This window comes from Schistocerca gregaria, chromosome 4 (genome assembly GCF_023897955.1).
Source record: "Schistocerca gregaria isolate iqSchGreg1 chromosome 4, iqSchGreg1.2, whole genome shotgun sequence".
Taxonomy (NCBI): domain Eukaryota; kingdom Metazoa; phylum Arthropoda; class Insecta; order Orthoptera; family Acrididae; genus Schistocerca; species Schistocerca gregaria.
Genome location: NC_064923.1, coordinates 151,401,972 through 151,421,489, shown reverse-complemented (window position 1 = coordinate 151,421,489; position 19,518 = coordinate 151,401,972). Strand labels below are relative to the sequence as shown.

The 19,518-nt window shown below is 43.2% G+C and overlaps 1 pseudogene; it reads right to left on the bottom strand.

The window, feature by feature from the left end:
• Positions 1-11,312: 11,312 nt before the first annotated feature.
• Positions 11,313-11,430, bottom strand: LOC126268379 (5S ribosomal RNA; annotated as a pseudogene).
• Between the last annotated feature and the right edge of the window lie 8,088 nt (positions 11,431-19,518).

The window sequence follows — 19,518 nt, the reverse complement described above, 5'->3', positions numbered from 1 at the left end:
TGTTGTGGTCAGGAACCTGATTCCGGTGTGACTCGTAGGTTGCCATACGTGATCGTCCACTGCTGGCTCTGTCATACACTTTGAGGTTGGAGCCATCTTTTCTTTCCTTATGAGCACGAAACGCCCAATGTCCCACAACAATGATTTCATACAAACATCACCGTACACAGCTTGCATTCTTCTTTGGATTTCAATTGTAGGCACATTTTCTGAGGTTAGAAACTCTGTTAAAGCACGCAGAATAACAGTTTTGGTGTCATCAGTTTTCAGCATGCCTTCATGTATATAATATCTCTACTAAAATTCGATCAAAATGAAATTGCAATATAAGTAAGATTTCTTACACTCTGAAAGCACAATCAAGTTTCAGATTAAATACTGCCACATCTAAACTGTTTGTATTACTTATTAGGTACTCGTAGCTTACATAGTGGCTCTATTGATAAGCAGCACTCATCTACGACAAAATTTCTGTTGGCATACCACACTTGCAAGCTCTATGGACCTTTAAACTGAATATTTTTTTTCGCTTCTTCAATCTCGGTATGTTTTTAAAATACCCACAGCTTGCATGCTTATCAAAATATGCAAGACCTGAACGAAAACTGGAGCAAAATTGAAGTTGTATTACACGAAAGATTTCACACACTTTCCAAGTACAGTGAAGCTTCAAATTAAATATTGCCGAACCTAATCTGTCTTCATACTTATAAAAATATTTGCAACTCGCTTATTGACACTGCTGACAAAAGAAAGTTTAAGGTTAAGCAGCTCTTGTAACAGTTACACAAGTGTGTTATAGGTATACCCAAGTCTGCAAAAACAAAGGAAAAAGAATTACATTGTGTTAACAGTAGGGCAACTCAGGCCAGTAACGGTCGAGAGAGTGGTGTGCTGCCCCATGCCCCTCCATGCCACATCCGAATGACACCATATGGCAAAGGATGACGCGGTGGCCGGTCGGCAATACGCGGCTTTCTCAATGTGATCACGTAATAATGTTTTCTGATAATTATAAACTGCCGTAGTACGCGTAATTTTTGAGAAAGAACAAAAGCAGTTGTCGAGACTAATCGTGGTTGATTACTGCTTAAATAGCATTTACAGGTACTCCACACGAGATATAAACATCTTTTTCTAATGCCAGTATGGGTTCTACTCAATTTTTTAATTCTTTTTATAATATTTTCATCGTATATGTGACACAATGACAAAAATGACTATATCAGTACTTACGTATGGAGAAAATATGAAACTCCAAAAATGACAAAAATGACTACGTCAGTACTTACGTATGGAGAAATTTATGAAACACCGAAACACACAACACATTACGATGCCTAATGCGGTGTAGTAAAAGTGTTGCCATTTAAAATATCTTTCACTCGTTTCGGAAAGGATGAATACAGGTCCTGCAGTGTTTCCAAAGGGAATTTTATACCTTTCTTCCTGGGAAACAGTGCCAAGTTCAGATAACGATGATAGAGGCGGATGGTGATTACGAATTCTTCTCTCCAATTTATACCCCAAACGCCCCATACAATTAATAATCTGGTGACTTTGTAGCCAGGGGAGGGCGACAATTCATGCTAGTGCTCGCAAAACCAGTTCCGGACGATGCGAGCTGTGTGACCAGGGGCCCTGACATCTTGGAACACAGCGTCACCATTGGAGAACAAGCATTCTACTATGGGCTGGACATGATCAGCTAAAATGGTCCTTGGCAGTAACGTGATCTTGCAGAGTAACCGTGTGGCCCATGGAACACCACGGTATTGCTCACAAATCATCACCGAATCCCCACCATCTTTCACTCTCGGGACATAAACTCAGCCAGAAACTGGAACCAGTTTGAAACAAGACTCATCCTGCCAAATGACATTCTTCCATTGCTCCATAGCCCCGGTTTTATGGCTTCAGCACTACGTTTGTCTATTGCGTACATCTGAGTCGCTTATGAGTGGCTTTGGAATATCAGCCCACCCTGCAATTCTACGCTTATAGAACGTCCTTTATGTTCGTTCGGTGTTGACCTATTGCGCAGCATTCTGTTCTGCAGTGACTTTTGCAGCAGTCGTCCCCTTATTTTTCGTCTCAGTCTTCTTCAAAGCGCCTCCGTCATCATCACTCAGCCGTGACTATCGTACGCATTGTGACTAAGCGGCTCAAGTTTTACTGCTTTTCCTGTGAGCAGTATAGATCTTCGTTATGACCCCTCCTGGAACACCAAAGTACACTCCTGGAAAAGGAAAAAAGAACACATTGCCACCGGTGTGTCAGACCCACCATACTTGCTCCGGACACTGCGAGAGGGCTGTACAAGCAATGATCACACGCACGGCACAGCGGACACAACAGGAACCCCGGTGTTGGCCGTCGAATGGCGCTAGCTGCGCAGCATTTGTGCACCGCCGCCGTCAGTGTCAGCCAGTTTGCCGTGGCATACGGAGCTCCATCGCAATCTTTAACACTGCTCGCATGCCGCGACAGCGTGGACGTGAACTGTATGTGCAGTTGACGGACTTTGAGCGAGGGCGTATGTGGGCATGCGGGAGGCCGCGTGGACGTACCGCCGAATTGCTCAACACGTGGGGCGTGAGGTCTCCACAGTACATCGATGTTGTCGCCAGTGGTCGGCGGAAGGTGCACGTGCCCGTCGACCTGGGACCGGACCGCAGCGACGCACGGATGCACGCCAAGACTGTAGGATCCTACTCAGTGCCGTAGGGGACCGCACCGCCACTTCCCAGCAAATTAGGGACACTGTTGCTCCAGGGGTATCAGCGAGGACCATTCGCAACCGTCTCCATGAAGTTGGGGTACGGTCCCGCACACCGTTAGGCCGTCTTCCGCTCTCGCCCCAACATCGTGCAGCTCGCCTCCAGTGGTGTCGCGACAGGCGTGAATGGAGGGACGAATGGAGAGGTGTCGTTTTCAGCGATGAGAGTCGCTTCTGCCTTGGTGCCAATGATGGTCGTATGCGTGTTTGGCGCCGTGCAGGTGAGCGCCACAATCAGGACTGCATACGACCGAGGCACGCAGGGTCAACACCCGGCATCATGGTGTGGGGAGCGATCTCCTACACTGGCCGTACACCTCTGGTGATCGTCGAGGGGACACTGAATAGTGCACGGTACATCCAAACCGTCATCGAACCCATCGTTCTACCATTCCTAGACCGGCAAGGGAACTTGCTGTTCCAACAGGACAATGCACGCCCGCATGTATCCCGCGCCACCCAACGTTCTCTAGAAGGTGTAAGTCAACTACCCTGGCCAGCAAGATCTCCGGATCTGTCCCCCATTGAGCATGTTTGGGACTGGATGAAGTGTCGTCTCACGCTGTCTGCGCGTCCAGCACTAACGCTGGTCCAACTGAGGCGCCAGGTGTAAATGGCATAGCAAGCCGTTCCACAGGACTACATCCAGCATCTCTACGATCGTCTCCATGGGAGAATAGCAGCCTGCATTGCTGCGAAAGGTGGATATACACTGTACTAGTGCCGACATTGTGCATGCTCTGTTGCCTGTGTCTATGTGCCTGTGGTTCTGTCAGTGTGATCATGTGATGTATCTGACCCCAGGAATGTGTCAATAAAGTTTCCCCTTCCTGGGACAATGAATCCATGGTGTTCTTATTTCAGTTCCAGGAGTGTATCTTGGTTGGGAAGCACGTGCTGTAAGAGTACCAACAGTCTTCCCACGTACAATGATCTCCGGCGTCATGCTCTCAAAGCTACGCATACACTGTTCTGACTTATGCTGACACTTGCAATGTATTGAAGACATCGCACAGGTGCCGTTATTGGTCAAATACAACAGTGGAGCCTGCAGGCTTGACTAGTTAGTGTGTCTATGCTCAAGCATGCACCTGTCGGGATGTTTCCACATTTTTGTCCAACCCCTGTATGTTTTCCGCAAGTCACATTACAGTGCACGACGGACGGTAACTCGTATCAATATTAACACCTTTGTGTCCTGTTCTACTCAATCAGTCCTGCACCTTATTTCTCTTACCTTATTCTCATCAACTATATGTAAGATACACGACGGAAGCAGTATCATTTCTACAGTTTTCCTCGAATATGAGCTTTAAAAGCTCACGAGATCTTATGACAAAATTTTCGCCTCTCTTCGAGAGATCTCTATTTGATTCAGTGTACATCTACGTCAACTTGTCGGTCCTACCTTTGCACCTCTAAATTGGTCCGAAATCTCCTGTCGTGCGAACACGACGAAGATGTTTCACCTTGAGGCTTTTTCTCTCTAGAGCTCCCGGCATTAACAGCTTGCGTACTGTTTCCTGTGCTGATGTACTACATATTCAAAAAATCTTTCCACGAAAACGAAGTATCTCATTCATCTTCATTACTACTGATTTTATTTGCTCGTCCTGTTGCAAACAGCCTAATACACACAGAGCTTACTGAGAGCAAAGAAATTATAAAGTGACGAAATGAAGCTAATTGAAAAACACAATAACAGCAATTATCACACTGTATAACAATTTACTTCAATTATAATTCTTAACAATGAATAACCCAACGGGAAGGCGCCGGTGGAAGCCTGTTGATGTTGATAGAGGGCAGTTCGTAGTTCGCATGAAATATTTCCAGTAGACCATACAATAGTCAAATTACGACGTCTGGGTCAAAACATGAAATCAGTGTCCCCTTTTCATAAACGTATTTCGTACCTCGCATAGATTTTAGTGGCTGCGTTTTATTTATTGAATTCAGAAGGCCTATAATACTCTACAACACCATTCTTTTCAACGAATTAAGTTAATTAGTTTGTAGTTTATTTAGCTATAGGACCTAAGCGCTCCAACTTAATACAACGAGAAAACGTAATTAAAAGTTAACAAACATGCATTAAATTAATTACAGGTCAACAGGTCTATTTATTCACATCCCATAACGAGTCGCTGCACACATTACACACATTTGTCGTTTCCACTGACATCACGACTATGATGTAACCTCTGGCTCTCCGTTTGTTTGCGCGACATCTGTCTTTCTGATAGCTGTGTAAACGCCCTTTCATAATGAAAATGTTTAACTGCCTGAAAATTTGTTATGGGATGGAAGGATGTTTTGTTACCTTATTTTTACCAACTCTATCGTTTGTACCAAGTCTTACATTCTATTATTAAAGTGTTCCTTAACGTGTTTCTATACTGCGTATTATTGAAGAAGTATACTTTAACGTTCGATGGTCCACCTATCGGGAATGGAATATCGTAATCGGTGTTAGCAGACAGTTCACTTCCCACCTTACCGAACATTGAGGCGCAAAGATTCTAAAACCCGATCCAGTGGGCAGGACCAACTGAAGAGACCCCAAATAAATACCCTGAAACTGCGCGAGGGCTAATACGTGGTGTTGCCCAGACACAAATGTTAGTCTAACTGCCTGGAGAGGAAGTTAAATTTTGTAGCTGCTCACAACTGACGAAACTTCGATTCACAAGTAGTTTCTGTACATCCTTAAGAATATTTATTGCACTGAAAAAATTACATATTTAATCTCATTCAGAAGTGAGAAAACCATGGAAACTCAAACTCAAATAAGCAACCACTGCCAAATAAAACTAATTCAAACAGTCTACAAGTCACAAGTCACAAGTGGCTATAACTCAAAATATTATATTGGCTGCCATTATTCACAGTCACTGCGCCTGTTGAGACTGGTCCGCAGCTCGTGGTCGTGCGGTAGCGTTCTCGCTTCCCACGCCCGGGTTCCCCGGTTCGATTCCCGGCGGGGTCAGGGATTTTCTCTGCCTCGTGACGACTGGGTGTTGTGTGATGTCCTTAGGTTAGTTAGGTGTAAGTAGTTTTAAGTTCTAGGGGATTGATGACCTCAGATCCCTAGTGCTTAGAGTCACTTGAACCATTTTTGAGACTGCTGACTTTCAGAATTTTCAATTAAAGCAAATAGAACATTCATTCATTTAAAGCGTTGGCCTGGTGCATACGCCTTTCAGTACATAATACAGACACGGAACTAAAACTTTACAGTCATCATTTCGAGGGATTTATATTGGTGCATTGTCTCTAAGACTCCATGGTTGCTGAAATATTGTAGGTCAGCTGTTGCCACCTTGGCTGGGTACTGTTCGCTCGTCCTGCTCCTCGAGATGCTGCGTGGCAATACGATAACAACCTTTCTGCAACATATTTTCCAAAAACATTAATACAAGTACATTTCCTGCACTCGGGGCGAGCTTGCCCCGTCGGCAGTGATCGTTTACAAAATATCTCCCAAACTTATATCATACTGGAGGAATAAAATAAAAGTTGACTCACGAAATAGGAGGTCCGTCACAAACCTTTTTTACATATATCGATTTTAGTTACCATTCTCCTTTCCTTAGGCTGTTTAGTGTACAGTTTTTTTTCTTTTTTTTGGGACAAATGCTTCTGCTGAATTTTTCTTGGAACGGTTAGGATAAGTCTGGCACTTCTTTTGTTCACGAATGAATTTCTTAATGTAGCAAACACATTTTTTTCCTTTAAGTGCATTACAGTTTCATAGATGCACTAATATTATCGCCCCTCCCCGACTGTAAAATCAAGTCAATTTCAGGCATTCCTAACAGAAACAAAAGTTTTGGACAAAAGTCTTCGATCTCAGTTTGAAAACATTGTTCTTTGGTGTTAACAGTTCTCGACTCTAGTGGAAGCTTTTATAAAAAGAATGTTGCAAAGTCCTGGACACTACTCTGAAACGAAATTAAGATAATTCATCTTTCTTGTCTTCACTGAATGTAGGTGCATCATTTTGACAGGTTCAGTTCGTAGGCCAATAGATACAAGGCAGCTACCATGAACAAATAAGAATTTCCGGATCGTTTAACAGAGGTTTAGATGAACTCTGTAACTTAAAACTTCATTAAGATACGGATGGTTCACTTTCAGAGTAGAAGTATTTTTCTACCTGAACTGGCCTGCCCTAACATTTTCTCTCGCATAACTTCAAGGAATGTATGTATTTAAAGCAAAAAGGTTTAATTGTATCAAATGTTCTGGCAATGGAAAGTGTTTAACTATAAATGTAATTGCAGTCCACTGCTGCCTTCCACGTTAGTCACCTAACATACCAGCTGGTCCCGGCGGAGGTTCGAGTCCTCCCTCGGACATGGGTGTGTGTGTTTGGCCTTAGGATAATTTAAGTTAAGTGATGTGTAAGCTTAGGGACTGATGACCTAAGCAGTTAAGTCTCATAAGATTTCACACACATTCGAACAATTTTTTGTCTCATAAGATTTCACACACATTTGAACAGTTTTGAACCTAACGTACGTTAAAAGCAGCCTAAATATACAGGGTGAGTCACTAACTATTGACACTAAGAATAACTCCGAATGTATGATAGTAGCTGAAAAGTTTGTGGGACAAATATTGCATGGGACAACGGAGCCTATAATATGACGTGGGTTTCTTGCTGCTAGGTGGGGTCACGTCAGAGACATGTAACTCAACTTCGTATTTTTTAAATGGGATGCTATAGTTTGATACTTATTTTCTAAAAGCGGCTATCGAGACGAATCCAATGATGTGTAGCAGCAAGGTCTTTGAAAGTCATCGAAGATTACAAAGGCATGAACGTCCGCTTACAGAAGGAGTTCGAATGATGACCATTGGTATCAATGCAGTGCTGCAATCTTCTTATCATGGATTGTGTGGTATTCCTTATCACTTCGGCACTTATCGAAGCACATGCTCTGACAATTCTCTGTCGCATGTCTTCAGGTGTAATTGGAAAGTCTTTATAAACAATGTCTTTTAAGAATCTACACAAGAAAAAATCCGGAAACGTCAAGTCTGTTGAACGAGACGGCCACGACACATCTCCTCCACGTCCAATCCAACGAATTGGGAATTGTTTCTGCAGCTCATTTCTAGCCAACAGCGATCACTGTCCCGGATACTCATCGTGTTGATGCCACATTCTGTTCCTTATTCCTAAAGGTATTTCTTACAATAACAGACCTAATGTTTCTTGTAGGAATGTGGTGTACTTCCTACCATTAATATTTCCTTCGATGACATAGGGGCCTATAATTCTGTCCTTCAGAATCCCACACCCTCCATCCACCGACCACGGTTTCTGGTGTGCAACTTGCAGCAGTCAACATGGATTTTCAGTTGCCCAATAATGCATGTTAAGCAAATTAACATTTCCGTGGTTCGTGAATGTAGCCTCGTCAGTAAATAAAATCAAATTAATAAATGTGTCATCCCTTAAATCTGAAATTGAAACCATCGGCAGAATTTAATGCGACGCATGCAATCCGTACCAGTTAATTCTTGGTGGAGACTGATATGGTTAGGATGGTATTTATTGCGATGCAGAACACGAACAACAATACTCTGGCTCAAGCCAGATTTCCTTGCGATTTGACGCGAACTAACACAAGGATCTCGAACCACAGTGGCACGCGAACCAATTTACGTATCATCGTTAGTAACTTATCTTTGCCGGCTATGTTTCAGATGCGTTAATGCTCCAGTTGTCCTCAATTTTTCATACACATATTTAAATGTACGACGCGTAGGGTGAGTACGTTGAGGATATCTTTCAGCGCATAAGTCTCTACCTCTCACTGAATTTCGTTGGCATTCTCTGCAAAAAAGAAGCATATAGACTAGTTCTTCGAAGGAATACATCGTTCACATTGGGACAATACTAGTCTTATCGTTGCTATTACTGTTGTATTGCGAAAGCGTCGAATGGTATTTACATGTCAATGGCGCGCTAGATGTATATGTCGTATCCGGGGGATATTTAGTAATGGACGTTCATGGCATCTTTGTGACCTTCACTGACCTTCAAAGACCTTACTGTTACATATCATTGGATTCGTCTCGATAGCCGCTATCAGAAAATAAGTTCCAAACTATAGCACCCCATTTAAAAAAAAAAAGGTTGACCTTCATATCTCTGACCTGACCCCACCAAGCAACAAAAAACCAACGTCTTATTATGGCCCCCGTTGTCCCTGCAGTTACTATCATACTTTCGAAGTTATTCTAGGTGGCACTAGTTAGCGACACGCCCTGTATAACATCGATATATGTTTCCTTGTGTACATTTGAAAAAAACTTTGTAGTATGTATACTGGACAGCTGTTACATAGGCTAGGCGAAATGAAAGTAGCCAGGAAAATTAACAGACAAAAAAGTGGAGCAACTGCAATGCACTGTCGGATGAAATGCTAAAAATCAAATAAAAACATTCTAGATCGCGTTTTCAGATTTTTATTCCATTAGAAATTGGTTTCCCCGCCATTATGGCCATTATGGTGGTAGCATAGTAGCGAGATCCTTAAAAGTAAAGACGTCACTGCGTTGTCGCGTGCTAATACAACTTTGTACACATACACAGCATGGACGAGTATTCTGCATGACTTGTAGAACGGGCATCAGAATGCATTAGTCTTGATCGTGTTTAGTGTTACTATCAGGGTTGTTAGGGTATACTGAGTGTCTCTCCTAAAAGTTGTGGGGCGCGTTTTCTCTGGTATTTTGGCAAATAATTGCAATTTCGTTGTTGGGGCATGTAGCCGGAGTCAGCCCTAACAAATACTGCTCACCACGTCCCTCATGCGATATGTCGAGGGAGATCTTCTGTTTGATCCCGTTATCTACATATTAACAGAGACAGTGAAACATGAGGAGTGACCAGTACACCAGCAGCGCCTCATGTGCCGCCCTGGGTTGCTCTGTGAACTACCACAACACAGTAGCGTTGCTCATTCGCTGCTGGACTGCTGGTTATTATTTGTGCTTTAATATCCCTGTTAATATATACCGATAAAACAGAAATCGCATTATACTAATTTTGGACCTCTCTATCGTATGGGCACGTAAATTCCAGTTTAAAAATGTTTTTGTTTTTAACGGGAAATAAACAGAATGCTTTCTGTCGACACTGGTCGCCGCATAAAAGACGTGATGAACAGTATTTATTTGGGATGAATCCAGCTACACGGCGCCAAAACGAAAGTGCAAATATGTGATGGAACGTTAGAGAATATGCGCCTGACTCCAGAACAGCTTCACATATTGGCTGAAGGACAAGGAGACGGCGCAGACTCGTGTGGGACAGTGCAATCAGCATCAGGCAGAGTTAAAAACGAGCCTCATTGTGGTTCTCCATTTGATCGGCTTTTCGAATCATACAATATCCAGATTTGTGAGATATTAGTATGTGACAATGGCCCAATGTTGGATTGCATGGAAACGTGAGAACACTCATGGTCACTGACAAGGTCCTGTTCCATCATGTCTGACCACCACAAGGGATCGGCATTTTGTGTAATAAGCATATTGTAGTCCATTCGCATCTACGAATCCTATCTGAGAACAAGTGCTAGATTCCCTACAACATTCTATGTCATCCTGCACTGTTGGTCAGAGACTGGCAACAGCCAAACTAGGGAATTGTCGTCTAACCGTCTAACGAAGAGCTGCGTTTGAACCGGAAAGCATGGATTGCTCAAGAATGGCACCCCATTGTGTTCAGCGATGAATCACGGTTCTGCACTACCCCGGAAGACCATCGTCGCCGGTTATGGTGGAAACCTGGGGAATGTTTTCGTTCTTCCATTGTTTTGAAGAGGCACAGAGGTGTTTCTCCTTGAGGACATTGTTTAGGGAGCCATGGCGTATAACTTGAAGTCGTGCCTGATAGTCAATGAGGGATTTCTGATCACCTAACGATACGTCACGAGACATCCTGAGTCTTCGTGTAACAGTATGATGGTGCCATTTACCAACTGGACAATGCTCATTCACACATGAAATGTGTGTCTGTGGACTGCAGGCTCAGTGATGAAGTGTTCCCGCAGCCAGCAAGACCCGCGGATCTGTCTCTGATAGAACTCGTGTGGGATGAATTCGGGCGACAATCCTTTCCTAATGCCGGTATCCAGTGTATCAAAGACCAGTTATAACAGTTTTGAGCCAGTTTTCCTCAGAAGACATTTACAACGAACATATGACACCTTTCCCATCCACATCAGAGCATACATCCAGGCCTAATACAGGGTGAACAAAAAAGAATCATGCGATTTTAAAAATATCATAACTAAACTAAACTCCGTCCAAACAGGCCTTAGAAGGCCCAACGGTACCGACCGACCGCCACGTCATCCTTATTCGAAAGGCGTCACTGGATGCGGAAATGGAGGGGCATGTGGTCAGCACACCGCTCTCCCGGACGCATGTCAGTTTACGGGACTGGAGCCGCTACTTCTCAATCAAGTAGCTCCTCACTTTGCCTCCCAAGGGCTGAGTGCATCTCGCTTGCCAACAGCGCTCGGCAGACCGGATGGTCACCCATCCAAGTACTAGCCCAGCCCGACACAGCTTAACTTCGGTGACCTGACGGGAACCGGTGTTACCACTGCGACAAGGCCGTTGGCAAAAATATCATAACTATTAGTTATCTGAGATATGTGCGTGAACAGCGAAACGTTGGAAAGTGCAAACTTTTCAGTTTTACATAGTTCCCTCTAGGGAGGAGCCATTTGCGCCCATTTCAGTTCTAGTAATAATTGTGTCGGGACAACAAAGCATTTTGTGTTCTAAGTTATGCGCATTGCGGGTCAGTAATAGCCATTCAGCGTGACTTTCGTACTAGGTATGGAGTGTATACCCCTACAGCACAGAGCATTAGACGATGGTGTGAACAATTCCGAGAAACCGGCTGTATGTGTAAAGGCAATCACCGGCCGTCCCCGAGTGTCTGACACAGACGTCGAACGCATCCGCCACTGTTTCACGAGGACTTCGCAGAAATCCGTTAGCCGTGCTGCTCTACAGTTCTACATGCCACTGATGTCCGTCTGGCGTGTGTTGCGTCGACGCTTGCACATTAAACCACATAAAATTCAGCTCTTCGTGAAGGCGGCAAACAACAACGCTTGGAGTTTTATAATTTTGTTTTTGGCAAGATGGAGGATGACAGTTTTCTTCCAAGCTAAGTATTTAGCGACGAGGCAACCTTCCATTTAAACGGAAAGATGAACCATCATAATGTGAGAATATGGGTGGCGGAACAACCACATAAGTTGTACAACATGAGAGGGACTCTCCAAAATTTTACGTGTTTTGTGCAGTTTCACGGGAAAAGATATGTGTCCCGCCGAGAACACTGTTACAGGAAGCAGATATCTCGATATAGTTGAGAACTTTCTCTTCTCCCATTTGGAGACTGATTCGAACGACTTCATTTACCAACAGGATGGGGTACCGCCGCACTCGCATCCAGAAGTTGGCTCCGAGCACTATGGGACTTAACACCTGAGGTCGTCAGTCCCCTAGAACTTAGAACTACTTAAACCGAACTAACCGAAGGACATCACACACATCCATGCCCGAAGCAGGATTCGAACCTGCGACCGCAGCGGTCGCGCGGCTCCAGATTGTAGTGCCTAGAACCGCACGGCCACTCCGGCCGGCCATCGGGAAGTGCGGGACTTTTTAAACCAAAGGCTTATTGAACGATAGATTGGCCGCAGTGGGCTAAATGATTCAGCCTTACATTACTAGCCTCCAAGGTCGCCGGACTAGATTGTATGTGATTATTTCTTGTGGGGGGGTTTATAAAAAACTCTGTGTCCCTCCCTCACCAACAATAATGAGTGAACCAAGACCTCGCATAACAGGAGCTGTGGAAGGTGTAACTCAAGATATGCTCGCTGCAGTGTGGGAACAATTTGAATACCGCATTGACAAATGCTGCGCTTCTCAAGGGATCTCGAAGGGGGGGGGGGGGGGAGGAAACATTGAACATCTATGAAAAGGTATGAAAAAAGCTTTTTGAGTTTCCAGTTTATCAAAAAACAAAATTCATTGTGTATGTTTATTAGTTTCAGAAATATAGACGTGCCAAATCGGGTGCATCTTTTTGATACATCCTTTATTAGGCAAGTTGAATCATTCGAAAAAGTAGCAGTCATGTTGAGTAATACCAATTGTATACACTGAAGAGAGCTTTATTTTGAATGTGTTGTTTTTTCTTCATGCAGATGCTGCTGACGATGGGCATGTGCCCAGTACTAGTTCGGCAGTAAATAAATAAAAATAATTTCTATTATACATTTTCAGTTACAGAAGTATCATGGAGTTTTTAAGAACTTCTGACCTGGATATACAAAATTAAACTTCTTGAGTTGTTTTGTTTGGTCAAGGGTTTAGTTAATAACTTATGTCGAAGTTTTTGTTAACAGAAACGACCTTCGGGCTGTGTTCTGAATAAAGATGTTCACTGATGTTGAAACAAGCGGTCAAGCGGGATACTTTCTTGTCTATGTTTACAATACATGGCGAATACGGACGAAGAAAAGTATGTCACATCAGCATCACAGCATTCGCCAAGAAATGCTGCCTAAAAACTCCAGAGAAAGTACAGCGTTCCTGTACTATTACCGTCTGTCGCTTCGTTCACAACCACAGCATTTCGAGATCAACATTCTGCGTTCAGACTAAGTACATCCATAAAATCTTTGTAATCTGAACTTCTTCCGTATAAATTAGTTATTTTGTGTGGTTCCCCACCAATCATTGTAAGCTACAGAAAAATAGCCACAGTTCCATAATTATTCGTTTGAGTGTAAAATGGTTTATAATTTTTAGATTCCTTTCAGCATTATATGTGCCAAGCGTTTGTTTCCCCTGCTGCTCGAAAAGATATCCTGTATAACTGAAGGAATATTCCCACACACGGACTGCCTTTCACGTGATAGTAAAAATTTATGAATTTGATACTCTTCATCGTCTTTGAGCCATCATCAAACCAGTAGCTGATGTCACACTATCACCTGATATTAAGCTAGTGTGTTCGTACTGTTATTTACCCTTTTCCCCAATATTCTAAAAGAATTATAGTTTTATATCTGTTACCAGCTACCACGTTGTTTGTACTTACTTCCACAAATTTGTATTACCCATCAGATGTTACACTGATCAAATGAATATTGGCTGCGCACTATGGGAATCAAACGCTAAACTAAAATCTTTTCGTACAAAATTATTTGACATCCTTTATCCTCGAAGGGAACTCACATCATGTTTCAAAACAATGATCAGAGTTTCGTATTGGCTTTCCTACAACCAATAAACGCTGGTCTGCTGCACTTACTGCTAACCTTATTTGTCCTGTTGCGGAAACAAGTCGGAAACAGCTCCACTCAACGCATCACACACTGAAAGATTCATCCGTATTTGCCGACCAGTGACTGTATGTGTACGGCAAAGAGCTCTTGCCGATATTTGCCGTGAATCTGTGTAATTTGCATGTTTGTCTGCTGTTAAAATGAAACCGTTGTTGATAAGGACTTAAAGAGCTTTGTGCGATTACCTAAAGCTTATATGGCCCGTACACGAACAGAAACTGCCTTGCTGTTGACTCGATGAACTTCCCATTTATGCTTTTCGTGGTATAATCTATGAGCTTACTACACACGCATCATGAAATTCATTGCTGCATTTTGAGATCCATCTAAACACTGAACTGTAGTATGGATTCAAAGTTATTTGGTAGAAGTAAGTCAATTAGATAAAACAACGTGCTCAGGTACATTTAAGTACTCTTAACTTATTTTGCTTAGAACGTCCATTACTTACAGACTTTCTAGAGGAACTCATGTTTATTTTAATTTTTGATCGTTCACTGTTTTCTCTTATCTTGAACTAACCTATTCATCTGTTAACAACTATTCTATACAACTTCTATCTGCTGTTTTCACTCTTTTCCTTGTTTGACGTTACAGTTTTTCTACGAAATTACTGCTCCTTCTAGTGCTCCATTTATAGCTTCTATATGTCTTAGTAGACGTCCCTTATTTAGGTAAAGATTTTTATAGACTTCTTTACTCCATTTTTCCTTGCAGCAAATATCCTTTTTAATATTTAGAAGCTCATTTCACTTTAACATTTTTTCAATATATCATGGTCCCAATGCTTCTGAATCTACAGATTTACCTTCTCTTCATTTGACATCTGTCTAGTGCTGTAAAACAAACATACAATTTGGGGAACTTCTTATTCAACGGCAGCCCAGAATTTAATGCTAGTAAAGTCTTTTTGTTGAAGAAATCTTTGTTCTTTGCTTGGATCATCCACTATATAACCTTCTTCAGAAAAATACAGAATGTTCTACTACTCTCTCTTCTTCCACTACTGTTAAGCAATTCACTATTACAATGCCGGCCGCGGTGGTCTCGCGGTTCTAGGCGCGCAGTCCGGAACCGTGCGACTGCTACGGTCGCAGGTTCGAATCCTGCCTCGGGCATGGATGTGTGTGATGTCCTTAGGTTAGTTAGGTTTAAGTAGTTCTAAGTTCTAGGGGACTGATGACCACAGCAGTTGAGTCCTATAGTGCTCAGAGCCATTTGAACCATTTGAACTATTACAATGCCCATCTTCTTCGACCATTGTGTCTCAGCACTACTTGCTCTTACGCAATTTTTTCATAAATGTGCGGCATTTCAATGCAACATATTTCGTACTTGGAACCTTATTTTCAATTATACAGCATTAAAATATAGAAAGAAAAGGAAATATGTAAAGTCGAGCAATCTGTTATTTACCACGTTTGACATTTATTTTGAAAAGTGTTATTCATATCCTCACATTGTGCAGATGCTTAAGATTAATTATATGCAGTAATTAGAAAAATTTGATAAGACAGTGTGGCATTTGCAATGACCATTCAGATACAAAGGGCTCGAAATGCATAGTGGAGTAAATAAACGCAACTTGTGACTGAAGGCGGTTTGTTCTTCATTTTACGAAAGTAAAACAGTCGCGAACGAAACACTGAAAAACAATGGATAAAATTAAGATAAAATACATTTCACTTGATTTTAGTACCTCGAGATATTCTGTTTTGACCAAAGGTATGACTGATTGCACTTATCCGGTAACACTGCCTCTACTAAACGCAAACTAATAAGTGTTATCCCTTTTACGGGATTAATCGAACGTGATCGTATGTCTAAAGGGTTAAAGTAATAGAACTGCTAATTTGTCCTTTCAAACTCAACATTGTATTAAAAAGAGAGAATTGAGCTTTCATCGGATTTCGTACCTAGGTTCACTAAGCTCTTGGAACAATATGTTACCAGATAAAGCTATGATCGAGTGTCTAAAAGGTTAATGCAATCGGATTTTTGACTTCGTTTCCAAAGTTCAGCATTCAGAATTAGAATGCAAACTCTGATTACTGGAATTGAGAGAGAACGTGCATCTCACATTTTGCTAGCGACATGAATCACGCACAACCTTTATGAAGTTCCCTATTGTTAAACACGAACAAAGGAATAAAACGTTCCACACTACAACACTACCATTTCAATAAACAAAATACTTCTTTAATGAAAGTTAATGTCAGTGATAAAAATAGATTCTAGCGTATGAGTAACCTAGATCTGTAATAACATTCAACAACACTTTCAGTTACACCTTTCATACACAGAGCATACATGCTAAATTTTGTAGCTGTGATCCACGCAAAAGTACCTTTATCCAGATTTAAACCAATTACTTCCTGGAGCTTGCTGATTTTTAGATCACTTGGAAACTCTCAGGATCGGGAAACGTACCGTAATAAAGGATATGTGGCTTCAGTCAAAGATGTTCTCTGTACATACGAATATTGAATTTCACACATACATTCACGCACTGCAACGAAATGACTCATCCATACATTGGTAAAATTGGAAATGATACATACATTGCTGGAGGTGTCAGATTGAAGATCTGCTGCTATGATGGCACTGTAAAGTATTATGCAGTCGTAGCTCCTCAGAAGAATTGTGTAAAATTTTTCTGTTCATTGTCAGACATCTTAGTGCATCCCATATTTTGCCACGTTGCAAAATACAGATAGTATATCAATCTGACGCCCTTTTATAGCAATTTGAGATAATTTTGCCTCACTTTCTACTCTAGGATGTTCACACTTCGACGACTAACTACGGGTACTCTTGGCGCACTAACTTCGTGTGCTCACACCTTTTCCTTTCGCGTACTAACACCTCCCAGACTTAAGAGGAATCATTCACCTTTTCTTTCCTAGCCATTACAATTATATAGATCCATTATGAATGAACGAGTTTCTTTTAGATTTCATTTTAATAGAAATATTCTTCTTAATCACAATCAACGACGGAACTACATATATTTCAGAACAGACAACAATAATAACACATCAATATTTTAATCAGATTGGAATCCATATGATCCCCTTGTGCACAGCGATCGTTGAATATAGACAATGGAGAAAGAAACAGCAATCGATCGCGTAATCTATTGTTTTGAAACAGCAGATCTAGATTTCACTATTACATAGTCATCTTCGGTGCATATTGCAACAGGTGACATTGGTCACGACCGAGCGAGGTGGCGCAGTGGTTAGCACACTGGACTCGCATTCGGGAGGACGACGGTTCAATCCCGTCTCCGGCCATCCTGATTTAGGTTTTCCGTGATTTCCCTAAATCGTTTCAGGCAAATGCTGGGATGGTTCCTATGAAAGGGCACAGCCGATTTCCTTCCCAATCCTTCCCTAACCCGAGCTTGCGCTCCGTCTCTAATGACCTCGTTGTCGACGGGACGTTAAACACTAACCACCACCACATTAGTCACGTAATAAACAGTATTGCTAACTGTAGCACATACAGGAGTCTAACATGAACTATACGGATTATCCTCCTGCATACTCTACCGTAACCAGGACTATTTATTAGGTGACACTCAGGCATAATGTCACTGTTGGTGTATGTACTGAAGATTATATAGTAGTTGAAATCTACACATGCTGTAAGAAAACGGCGGATTTCGCCATCTGTTTCTGTTCTCTTCTCCATTGTCTACATTCATACACTCCTGGAAATTGAAATACGAACACCGTGAATTCATTGTCCCAGGAAGGGGAAACTTTATTGACACATTCCTGGGGCCAGATACATCACATGATCACACTGACAGAACCACAGGCACATAGACACAGGCAAAAGAGCATGCACAATGTCGGCACTAGTACAGTGTATATCCACCTTTCGCAGCAATGCAGGCTGCTATTCTCCCATGGAGACGATCGTAGAGATGCTGGATGTAGTCCTGTGGAACGGCTTGCCATGCCATTTCCACCTGGCGCCTCAGTTGGACCAGCGTTCGTGCTGGACGTGCACACCGCGTGAGACGACACTTCATACAGTCCCAAACATGTTCAATGGGGGACAGATCCGGAGATCTTGCTGGCCAGGGTAGTTGACTTACACCTTCTGGAGCACGTTGGGTTGAACGGGATACATGCGGACGTGCATTGTCCTGTTGGAACAGCAAGTTCCCTTGCCGGTCTAGGAATGGTAGAACGATGGGTTCGATGACGGTTTGGATGTACCGTGCACTATTCAGTGTCCCCTCGACGTTCACCAGAGGTGTACGGCCAGTGTAGGAGATCGCTCCCCACACCATGATGCCGGGTGTTGGCCCTGTGTGCCTCGGTCGTATGCAGTCCTGATTGTGGCGCTCACCTGCACGGCGCCAAACACGCATACGACCATCATTGGCACCAAGGCAGAAGCGACTCTCATCGCTGAAGACGACACGTCTCCATTCGTCCCTCCATTCACGCCTGTCGCGACACCACTGGAGGCGGGCTGCACGATGTTGGGGCGAGAGCGGAAGACGGCCTAACAGTGTGCGGGACCGTAGCCCAGCTTCATGGAGACGGTTGCGAATGGTCCTCGCCGATACCCCAGGAGCAACAGTGTGCCTAATTTGCTGGGAAGTGGCGGTGCGGTCCCCTACGGCACTGCTTAGGATCCTACGGTCTTGGCGTGCATCCGTGCGTCGCTGCGGTCCGGTCCCAGGTCGACGAGCACGTGCACCTTCCGCCGACCACTGGTGACAACATCGATGTACTGTGGAGACCTCACGCCCCACGTGTTGAGCAATTCGGCGGTACGTCCACCCGGCCTCCCGCATGCCCACTACACGCCCTCGCTCAAAGTCCGTCAACTGCACATACGGTTCACGTCCACGCTGTCGCGGCATGCTACCAGTGTTAAAGACTGCGCTGGAGCTCCGTATGCCACGGCAAACTGGCTGACACTGACGGCGGCGGTGCACAAATGCTGCGCAGCTAGCGCCATTCGACGGCCAACACCGCGGTTCCTGGTGTGTCCGCTGTGCCGTGCGTGTGATCATTGCTTGTACAGCCCTCTCGCAGTGTCCGGAGCAAGTATGGTGGGTCTGACACGCCGGTGTCAATGTGTTCTTTTTTCCATTTCCAGGAGTGTATTTACTTAGCGCAAAAGTGCTAACGTTACGACATTAATGATATAAGGTACTGGTGCCCCTCTGATTGAAGATCTTTCCATCACTTAGTAGGATTAAAAAGAAAACAATAACACGTCCACTATGGTAATAATTACCGCACGGTCACATTACTAGAAGTTATGTTCTACTATATGACAAACAGCTGATTGACAGGTGATCAT